Source organism: Pristiophorus japonicus, chromosome 5 (assembly GCF_044704955.1).
Source record: "Pristiophorus japonicus isolate sPriJap1 chromosome 5, sPriJap1.hap1, whole genome shotgun sequence".
Classification (NCBI taxonomy): Eukaryota; Metazoa; Chordata; class Chondrichthyes; family Pristiophoridae; genus Pristiophorus; species Pristiophorus japonicus.
Window position 1 is genome coordinate 163,889,594 of NC_091981.1, and position 10,491 is coordinate 163,900,084.

Genomic DNA, 10,491 nt, shown 5'->3' on the forward strand with positions numbered 1-10,491 from the left:
CGCCGTTTCCACCCTGGTGGTGGGCAACGGTAGCCAACTGAGGGCATCAGCACCGTTCTCAGTGCCTGGTCCGTGGCGGATCATGTTACAGTGCACAGACAGTGTTAGACCTAGTCGAGACAAAGCATTGATAATGTTGCCTCTGATCTCCAAAAACTGTGAGATTGGCAGCTTGCCTGACTTGAGCAAATATCGGGACACACTTTGGTACGTCTCTTTTGTCCCGTGAACGCAGGCTACTACTTTGGGTAACTTATTGGATATGTGTACAACCGGTTGGGGTTCGCCCGCTACTTTGGCTTGCTGTACAACACGCCCGACCCCATGTGATAACACATAATTTGCTACAAGCACTTTGTCAGACACATATACGACCGGTTGGTGTTCACCCGCCACTTTGGCTTGTTGTAAGGTACCCCCGACCCCATATGATAATACATCATTTGCCACGAATGGGCGCTCACATGGGTTACACAGTGCAAACAACTTATTGGAACATAGTGCGTTCCTGGCCTTCTCAGCGGCCGCCCCTTTACCTTTGTCCCAAGCCCAGTCATCTTCCTTGCTGGGCAACACATGCCTCTGTTTCATTACGGCGACATCCCGTGGTCTAGATGCACTCTCATCCCGTGGTCTGGATGCACTTTTGTTCCATGGTCTTGATGCACTCTTGTCCATGTCCGTGATGCCGACTGCCGCAATCTTCCTCCCCAGGGATTTTGCCTCTGGCGTCAGGAAGACGCATTCGTATCATTTCAGCCAGAGTCCCACTCTGCATGGTCGACCTGGAGCCTCTTCCATCGTCGCGAAGAGGTCGTCGGCTTTAGGTGGTGGGTACCGCACCTGTACCGCTGCTCGGTTGATCTTTACCTCCTCGTGGTCGTGATGAGCGGCCTGTGCCTCGGGGATCTGCAAATAGATCTGCACTTCGATGCCTAGTTCAGCTGAAGATGGGAGCTTGCTCAGCCTTTGAGCAAAGGAGACGTCGTTTGCCGGAGAAGGTACACAGAGGTCTTCCCAATTCCATCGAATCTTCCCCATCCATCTTCTACCAAGAAGCGTTGGCCATCACCTGAAACAATCAACAGTGGTAAATCGTGCACCGCTCCCTCATGGGATACTCTTATGTCTGCACTACCAATAACTGGTACCAGTTCGTTTGTGTAGGTGCACAGCTTTACCTGAATTGGGATCAGCTTGGGTCGTTGTCGCCCCACAGTCTCTCGAATGCCTTCTGGCTCATAATTGATTGACTCGCCCCCCGTATCCCATTCCATGGAGACTGGAGTGCCGCTAAGTTTAACTTTTAACATTATCGGAGTGTTTTGGTGGTGAAGGTGTGTATCCCATACACTTCCTCTTCATCCTCAGGTTGCCTCTCCTGCTCATTCAGCGTGGTCCATGCCGGATCGGTCATCTTCTGCCGACTCTGCCACGTGGTGAGTCGCAGCACATCTGCACATTCGCTGGAGGTGCCCCATCGTTCCACAGCCCTTGCACACATAGTGCTTGAATCGACATTGATGAGCTCGGTGATAACCCCTGCAGCGCCAACATGGTGCTAATGGATTCGCATTCACACCTCATGGTGGGCTCTGAGTCATCCTAGGTCTGGCCTCTGTGGGCGTGTAGGCCCTGCCATGTACTGTTCTGCCTGCTGAAGGTGTTATTTTATGCACAGTACTTGCCGGTGAGTTCCGATGCTGCAATGATATCTGTTTAGTATTATCGTTTGTGGACATAAAAGCCTGGGCTTGCTCAGATCTAGAGATTCAGCAGACAGCAGTTTGCGAAGAATGATCTCGTGGCCGATTCCAAGCACAAAAAAGTCCCGCAACACTTCCCCAAAAATCCAGCAAATACGCACGGTCCCACAAGGCGTCTTAGGTTGGTGACATAGCTTGCCACGTCCTGGCCCTCGGAGCAATGATGCGTACAAAAGCAATACCTGGCCATCAAGATGCTCTCCTTTGGCTTGAGGTGTTCCCGAACCAGCGTACACAACTCTTCATATGTCTTCTCCATTGATTTAATCGGTGGTGGCAGATTTTTGATGAGGCCATATATTGTGGACCCGCAAACAGTGAGGAGAATCGCCCTGCACTTGACCACGATTTCTTCTTTTTCCAGCTCATTGGCCACGAAGTACTGGTCAAGACGATCAACGAAGGCTTCCCAATCATCACCCTCAACAAATCTCTCAAGAATACCAACTGCAGCCATAATTGCGTGAGAGTTCATGATCTGTTACTCATCGCCAATTGTTACGTTTAGAATAACTCCACAAGACTGTACATCTTCAGCTCAAACTGTTGTGACCTTGGTCTCTTTATTGTAACTTCAGAGTGGGGAAGCAGCATGGTAGATTACCTTTTATATCTGCTTGCCCAGGGTGCACAGGTGACCCTTAGGTCTCCCACAGGTGTGACCCCTGGTGGCAAGTCTTACACATTGGTGTGGTTTACATATATAACAGTTAGACTCTCTCATGTTGGAGATGATCATTGCCTGACACTTGTGTGGTGCGAATGTTACTTGCCACGTAGCAGCGCAAGCCTGAATGTCGTCCACATCTTGCTGCATGCGGGTATGGACTGCTCCATTATCTGAGGATTTGCGAATGGCACTGAACACTGTGCAGTCATCAGTGAACATCTCCACTTCTGAAGTTATTTATGTCCATCTGCAGTCAATAATATACTGTATTTATAAACAACCTTTTTAAATAGAAAAATGTCCCCTGCTGCTTCAGAGGTGTAAGAAAAGAAATGGTCACTGAGTCAAAGAAGGTGATTAGCTTAGGCAAAAAGGTGCGTTATTAAAGAAGAGAAGGAAGTCTAAGCTCCCCTTTTATGCTCCTGGTACTAATACCAAGTGTATGCCCCTATTACCAGTTCATTAACCAGTTAAAACATTTTTTCACTGTTTACCCCTTGTCCTTTGCAACATTTTGGTCTTCCATATCCTTAGATTCCTTATCTCAGTTTCCCCATTATAACAGCAGGACCTCAAAGTTAGTAATCTCAGGATTGCTACCAGTGCCACGTGCTAGTCAGAGTAGGAATTGCAGGATAGCTCAGATGAATACGTTGCTTGAGGAGTGGTGCAAGAGGGAGGGATTCAAATTCCTGGGACATTGGAACTGGTTCTAGGGGAGGTGGGACCAGTACAAACCGGACAGTCTGCACCTGGGCAGGACTGGAACCAATGTCCTAGGGGGAGTGTTTGCGAGTGCTTATGGGGAGGGGTTAAATTAATGTGGCAGGGGGATGGGTACTTATGCAGGGAGACAGAGGGAAGTAAAATGGCGGCAGAAGCAAAAGATAGAAAGAAGAAAAGTAAAAGTGGAGAGCAGAGAAACCTAAGGCAAAAATCAAAAAGGGCCACATTACAGCAAAAGTCTAAAGGGAAAAGTGTGTTAAAAAGACAAGCCTGAAGACTCTGTGCCTCAATGCAAGGAGTATTCATAATAAGGTGGATGAATTAACTGCGCAGGCACCTATTAACAAATATGATATAATTGGGATTACGGAGACGTGGCTCCAGAGTGACCAAGGCTGAGAACTCAACATCCAGGGATATTCAATATTCAGGAAGGATAGACAGAAAGGAAAATGAGGTGGGGTATCGTTGCTGGTTAAAGAAGAAATTAACGCAATAGTAAAGAAGAAATTAGCTTGGATGATGTGGAATCTGTATGGTTAGAGCTGCAGAATGCCAAAGGGCAGAAAACGCTAGTGGGAGTTGTGTACAGACCACCAAACAGTGGTAGTGAGGTTGGGGACAGCATCAAACAAGAAATTAGGGATGCATGCAATAAAGGTACAGCAGTTATCATGGGCGACTTTAATCTACATATAGATTGGGCTAACCAAACTGGTAGCAGTACAGTAGAGGAGGATTTCCTGGAGCGTATTAGGGATGGTTTTCTTGACCAATATGTCGAGGAACCAACTAGAGGGCTGGCCATCCTAGACTGCGTGATGTGTAATGAGAAAGGACTAATTAGCAATCTTGTTGTGTGAGGCCCCTTGGGGAAAGAGTGACCATAATATGGTTGAATTCTTTATTTAGATGGAGAGTGACACAGTTAATTTAGATACGAGGATCCTGAACTTAAAGAAAGGTAACTTCAATGGTATGAGATGTGAATTGGCTAGAATAAACTGGTGAATGATACTTAAAGGGTTGATGGTGGATAGGCAATGGCAAACATTTAAAGATCACATGGATGAACTTCAACAATTGTACATCCCTGTCTGGAGTAAAAATAAAATGGGGAAGGTGGCTCAACCGTGACTAACAAAGGAAATTAGGGATAGTGTTAAATCCAAGGAAGAGGCATATAAATTGGCCAGAAAAAGCAGCAAACCTGAGCACTGGGAGAAAATTAGAATTCAGCAGGGGAAGACAAAGGGTTTAATTAGGAGGTGGAAAATAGAGTATGAGAGTAAGCTTGCTGGGAACATAAAAACTGACTGCAAAAGCTTCGATAAATATGGGAAGAGGAACAGATTAGTGAAGACAAACGTAGGTCCCTTGCAGTCAGAATCAGGTGAATTTATAATGGGGAACAAAGAAATGGCAGACCAATTGAACAAATACTTTGGTTCTGTCTTCACTAAGGAAGACACAAATAACATTCTGGAAATACTAGGGGACCAAGGATCTAACGAAAAGGAGGAACTAAAGGAAATCCTTATTAGCCAGGAAATTGTGTTAGGGAAATTGATGGGATTGAAGGCCGATAAATCCCCAGGGCCTGATATTCTGCATCCCAGAGTACTTAAGGAAGTGGCCCTAGAAATAGTGGATACATTGGTGATCATTTTCCAACAGCCTATCGACTCTGGATCAGTTCCTATGGACTGGAGGGTAGCTAAAATAAGAACATAAGAACATAAGAATTAGGAACAGGAATAGGCCATCTAGCCTGCTCCGCCATTCAATAAAATCATGGCTGATCTGGCCGTGGACTCAGTTCCACTTACCCGCCCGCTCCTCATAACCCTTAATTCCCTTATTGGTTAAAAATCTATCTATCTGTGATTTGAATACATTCAATGAGCTAGCCTCAACTGCTTCCCTGGGTAGAAAATTCCACAGATTCACAACCCTTTGGGAGAAGAAATTCCTTCTCAACTCGGTTTTAAATTGGCTCCCCCGTATTTTGAGGCTGTGCCCCCTAGTTCTAGTCTCCCCGACCAGTGGAAACAACCTCTCTGCCTCTATCTTGTCTATCCCTTTCATTATTTTAACTGTTTCTATAAGATCACCCCTCATCCTTCTGAACTCCAACGAGTAAAGACCCAGTCTACTCAATCTATCATCATAAGGTAACCCCCTCATCTCCGGAATCAACCTAGTGAATCGCCTCTGTACCCCCTCCAAGGCTAGTATATCCTTCCTTAAGTAAGGTGACCAAAACTGCACGCAGTACTCCAGGTGCAGCCTCACCAATATTCCTGTACAGTTGCAGCAGGACCTCCCTGCATTTGTACTCCATCCCTCTCGCAATGGAGGCCAACATTCCATTCGCCTTCCTGATTACCTGCTGCACCTGCAAACTAACTTTTTGGGATTCATGCACAAGGACCCTCAGGTCCCTCTGCACCGCAGCATGTTGTAATTTCTCCCCATTCAAATAATATTCCCTTTTACTGTTTTTTTTTCCCAAGCTGGATGACCTCACATTTTCCGACATTGTATTCCATCTGCCAAACCTTAGCCCATTCGCTAAACCTATCTAAATCTCTTTGCAACGTAACAACACTTTTTAAAAAAGGAGGGAGAGAGAAAACAGGGAATTATAGATTGGTTAGCCTGACATCAGTAGTGAGGAAAATGCTGGAATCAATTATTAACGATGCAATAGCAGCACATTTGGAAGTGGTGACAGGATCGGTCCAAGTCAGCATGGATTTATGAAAGGGAAATCATGCTTGACAAATCTTCAAGAATTTTGTGAGGATGTAACTAGTAAAGTGGACAGGAGAGAACCAGTGGATGTGGTGTATTTGGACTTTCAAAAGGCTTTTGACAAGGTCCCACACAAGAGATTGGTGTGCAAAATTAAAGCACATGGTACTGGGGGTAATGTATTGATGTGGATAGAGAACTGGTTGGAAAACAGGAAGCAGAGAGTCGGGATAAACGGGTTCTTTTCAGAATGGCAGGCAGTGACTAGTGGAGTGCCGCAGGGCTCAGTGCTGGGACTCCAGCTATTTACAATATACATTAATGATTTAGATGAAGGAATTGAGAGTAATATCTCCAAGTTTGCAGATGACGCTAAGCTGGGTGGTGGTGTGAGCTGTGAGGAGGATGCTAAGAGGCTGCAGGGTGACTTGGATTGGTTAGGTGAGTGGGCAAATGCATAGCAGATGCAGCATAATGTGGATAAATGTGAGGTTATCCACTTTGGTGGCAAAAACATGAAGGCAGAATATTATCTGAATGGCACCAGATTAGGAAAAGGGAAGCTGCAGTGAGACCTGGGTGTCATGGTACATCGGTCATTGAAAGTGGGCATGCAGGTGCAACAGGCGGTGAAGAAGGCAAATGGCATGTCAGCCGTCATAGCTCGGGGATTTGAGTATAGGAGCAGGGAGGTCTTGCTGCAGCTGTACAGGCCTTGGTGAGGCCTCACCTGGAATATTGTGTTCAGTTTTGGTCTAATCTGAGGAAGGAAATTCTTGCTATTGAGGGAGTGCAGCGAAGGTTCACCAGACTGATTCCCAGGAAGGCAGGACTGTCATATGAGGAAAGACTGGATTTACTGGGCCTGTATTCACTGAAGTTTAGAAGAATGAGAGGGGATCTCATAGAAACATATAAAATTCTGACGGGACTGGACAGGTTAGATGCAGGAAGAATGTTCCCGATGTTGGGGAAGTCCAGAACCAGGGGTCACAGTCTAAGGATAAGGGATAAGCCATTTAGGACCGAGATGAGGAGAAACTTCTTCACTCAGAATTGTGAACCTGTGGAATTCCCTACCACAGAAAGTTGAGGCCAGTTCGTTAGATATATTTAAGAGGGAGTTAGATATGGCCCTTACGGCTAAAAGGATCAAGGGGTATGGAGAGAAAGCAGGAAAGGGGTACTGAGGGAATGATCAGCCATGATCTTATTGAATGGTGGTGCAGGCTCGAAAGCTGAATGGCCTACTCCTGCACCTATTTTCTATGTTTCTATGTAATTGCTTTTCCCTTAGTTTAAAACAAGCAGGGACAGAAAATATCTCCATTCTGTTCTGTTTGTTGTTTCAGTGGAAGGTCATTAACAACATTTTAAAAGTTTGTACAGTAAAATGTTCTCCAATGTAAATGAAATAATTTTTTCTGCATTTCAGATATATCTTTATTGCAGAGACTTTTAGCTCATGATATCCATATTATGGAAATAAATCCCAACAATACTCTGACTCCAGTGAAGGCAAGAGTGTGAAACAAATCTTAGAATCCAAGCAGAGTCCTTGAATACTGTAACAAGTTTCCCTATCAATATAGACATGATTTTAGTGTCAAAAATGGAATCTGTAATCTGGATGAAATTTCACTCATGTAGTTTGAAGTTGAACTGGCTTTTAATGTTTGAAGTCATGTTATTCTTTAATGTCATTGCCATTATATCCCGGGGTTTCAGTTTTCTTAGTTTTGTTCGTTTTCAGTTCTCACCCTGGCAATGAAATGAATGCGTACATTGCAACAAAATTGTGCTTTAACTGTTCCTTTTAATTAAAATGTAAAAATTAATTCTGATTTTCCTTCATTTCCTTCATTCTCCATTATTTAGCTTCCTTCTCTTGTTTCTATTTTTACTTTTTTTCTACCTAATTTATTCTTGCAGTTTGAAAAGCTAACTTGGTAGGGTATAGTTTCCCGACTGGCAGTCACCCTCCAGTACCTCACCCTTGGGCCCATTATTCATGTATTAGGTCAATGATCCACTGTGGGGGCATAGCAATGTTGTCAGACAAATGCAATGCCATAATCTTATAGGGCTCTTATAAGCAATGAATTTTAAGATGTAGGTCCCATGCAGTTTAAACTGAAGAGCTTCTAAAGCAAAGAACAGATATAAAGGGCAGCCATTGAAAAATGAAGATTCCCATTGAAATGAATAATAAAAATTGGGTGGGTTCCACAATGGGTGCATACTCTACCAGATTTACCCTGGGGGTTTGGGGTTGAACAATAACTGTCACTCATATAGCGCTTTTAATGTAGAAAAACATCCAAAGCACTTCAGAGATGTAATCAGACAAAAATTAACAGTGAGTCACAGAAGGAAATATTGGAACAGGTAACAAAATGCTTAGTCAAAGAGATGGGTTTTAAGGAGAACCTTAAACGGCAGAAGGCACAGCCACCAATGGGGTGAAGGTGGTGGGGTGGTGAATGTACAAATGACAAGTCAGAGGAACAGAGTTCAGAGGTGTTGTATTTGGGGGTTTCTGTTTGTACAGGTTTCACTGTAAAATATTACCACATCCAAAAAATGCCATCTGAGAACTGCAATGTCTAAATGTATTAAAACAAGTGGTGCTTGTGCTTGGCTCCAAAATCACAAAACGAATAAAAATTTTAGAAATTCCAGAGTTTCTCCTTCATGAACAGTTCCTGAATTACCTGACATTTTTTGGATATTTTACTGTTTTCAATGCAAGGTTCAAGTCATATTCAGAGATGTTGATGTAATTCGAAGTTTGGGAGAAAATATTGTTGATTACAATTGGGTTCCATACATAGAGATAGAATTTCCTCTAAAATCGCCTAGTTACCGCCCAGATACTGCCCAGCGGTAAATTCCACAGTCATTACCGCCGGGCGGTATTCGATACTGTCCGCCCATATATTACCGCCCAAATACCACCCAAAATGGAAGCTTCAGCATTTTGATCTGTTTACCACCGGACCTTAATACCGCCCTGAAAAAGCAGGTTTTACTGGATCTTAAGTGTATCTTAAGTGGGTGGTATGGACACAGATCTGACAGGTTTGTTTGATATTACACAAATCTTTATAGTTCCCCACAGTTTGATGTATTTTTTAATGGATCGTAGTATTTTCTAGTGTTAGGCAATAATATAAATGGTCTAGTAAAGCCTTATTTGCTTCTTTAGTTGCTCTCATTCACAAGTCTCACCCACATTAGTCTCTCTCACCCCCAGTCTCTCTCACCACCCCCATCACTCTCGCCCCCCCAGTCACTCTCATCCCCCCAGTCACTCTCATCCCCCAGTCTCTCCTCCCCCTCCCCCAGTCTCTCCTCCCCCTCCCCCAGTCTCTCCTCCCCCTCCCCCAGTCTCTCCTCCCCCTCCCCCAGTCTCTCCTCCCCCTCCCCCAGTCTCTCCTCCCCCTCCCCCAGTCTCTCCTCCCCCTCCCCCAGTCTCTCCTCCCCCTCCCCCAGTCTCTCCTCTCCCCCCAGTCTCTCCTCCCCCCAGTCTCTCCTTCCCCCAGTCACTCCTCCCCCAGTCTCTCTTACCCCCAGTCTCTCTCACCCCTGGACTCTCTCATCCTCACCCCCAGTCTCTCTCACCCCCAGTCTCTCTCCCCCCCAGTCTCTCTCACCCCCCAAGTTTCTCTCACCCCTCAGTCTCTCTTACCCACTCTCTCACCCCCCAGTCTGTCTCACCCGCCCCAGTCTCTCTCACCCCTGAGTCTCTCTTCCCCCCCAGTCTCTCTCCCCTCCCCAGTCCCTCTTCCCCTCCAGTCTTTCTCAACCCCCAGTCTCTTCCCCCCGCAGTCTATCTCACCTCCCAGTCTGTCTCACCCCTACAGTGACCTCACCTCCCCCCCCCCCCCGCCCCCCGCCCACAACGATCTCAGGTTTCTGGCCCCTCGTCGCTGCCTCTCGGGGAGCGGGGTGGCGGAGCTTGCCAGCGATTTAAAAGGAAAATCCAGCCCATAGTGTTATTTTAGTTGAATTCATGGAAGTTAGTAATGTGTAATATGAGGGAAGAAATTACAATCAGCATTCTTCTGGTGTAAATGTTTACCAGTCGCACCAAATTCCTCTCGCTATTTTAGCACATTTAAACCATTTATTTTTAACAAGTTGCCATCTGTTAAAGTAACGTAGAGAAATTTGGTGTGTGTTGAGAATTCATGCAAACAGCTCAAATCATAATTTTTTTACCCTGTAGTGTGCAAGAATACATAATATCAATCCTGAAGATATAATTGAATTGCTTATCTTAATATTGGTTACTCTCTGTGAAGACTTTGCACGTGGGTACTGCGCCAGACAATCTGGAGGTGGATCCTAAGACTGGAGATGTGTGGATTGGCAGTTGTCCCGATTTATGGAAATTAGTGTCTTACAATCCTGAAAAGCTCCCAGGTTCTGAGGTTTGTCACTTGAAATGTTGAGAAAAAAATTTAACTCTCTTTTTGAAATGAGTAGTTGTTTTAATTTTAAAATGCATTGTAAATTAAGCAGGTGCTGGACTTGTTGAAATGTTCAACATGATGGGCGCTATTTGTT

The 10,491-nt window shown here is 45.0% G+C and overlaps 1 long non-coding RNA gene across 1 annotated transcript in view; it reads left to right on the forward strand.

Annotated features, from left to right (window-relative positions):
- LOC139264498 (uncharacterized) overlaps positions 1-10,252 on the forward strand; it is a 53,665-nt gene extending 43,413 nt beyond the window's left edge. Inside the window, exon 3 of the long non-coding RNA XR_011593358.1 lies at positions 10,227-10,252. This is a non-coding gene — a long non-coding RNA (uncharacterized lncRNA). The remainder of the gene's footprint in view (positions 1-10,226) is intronic.
- Positions 10,253-10,491: the final 239 nt, after the last annotated feature.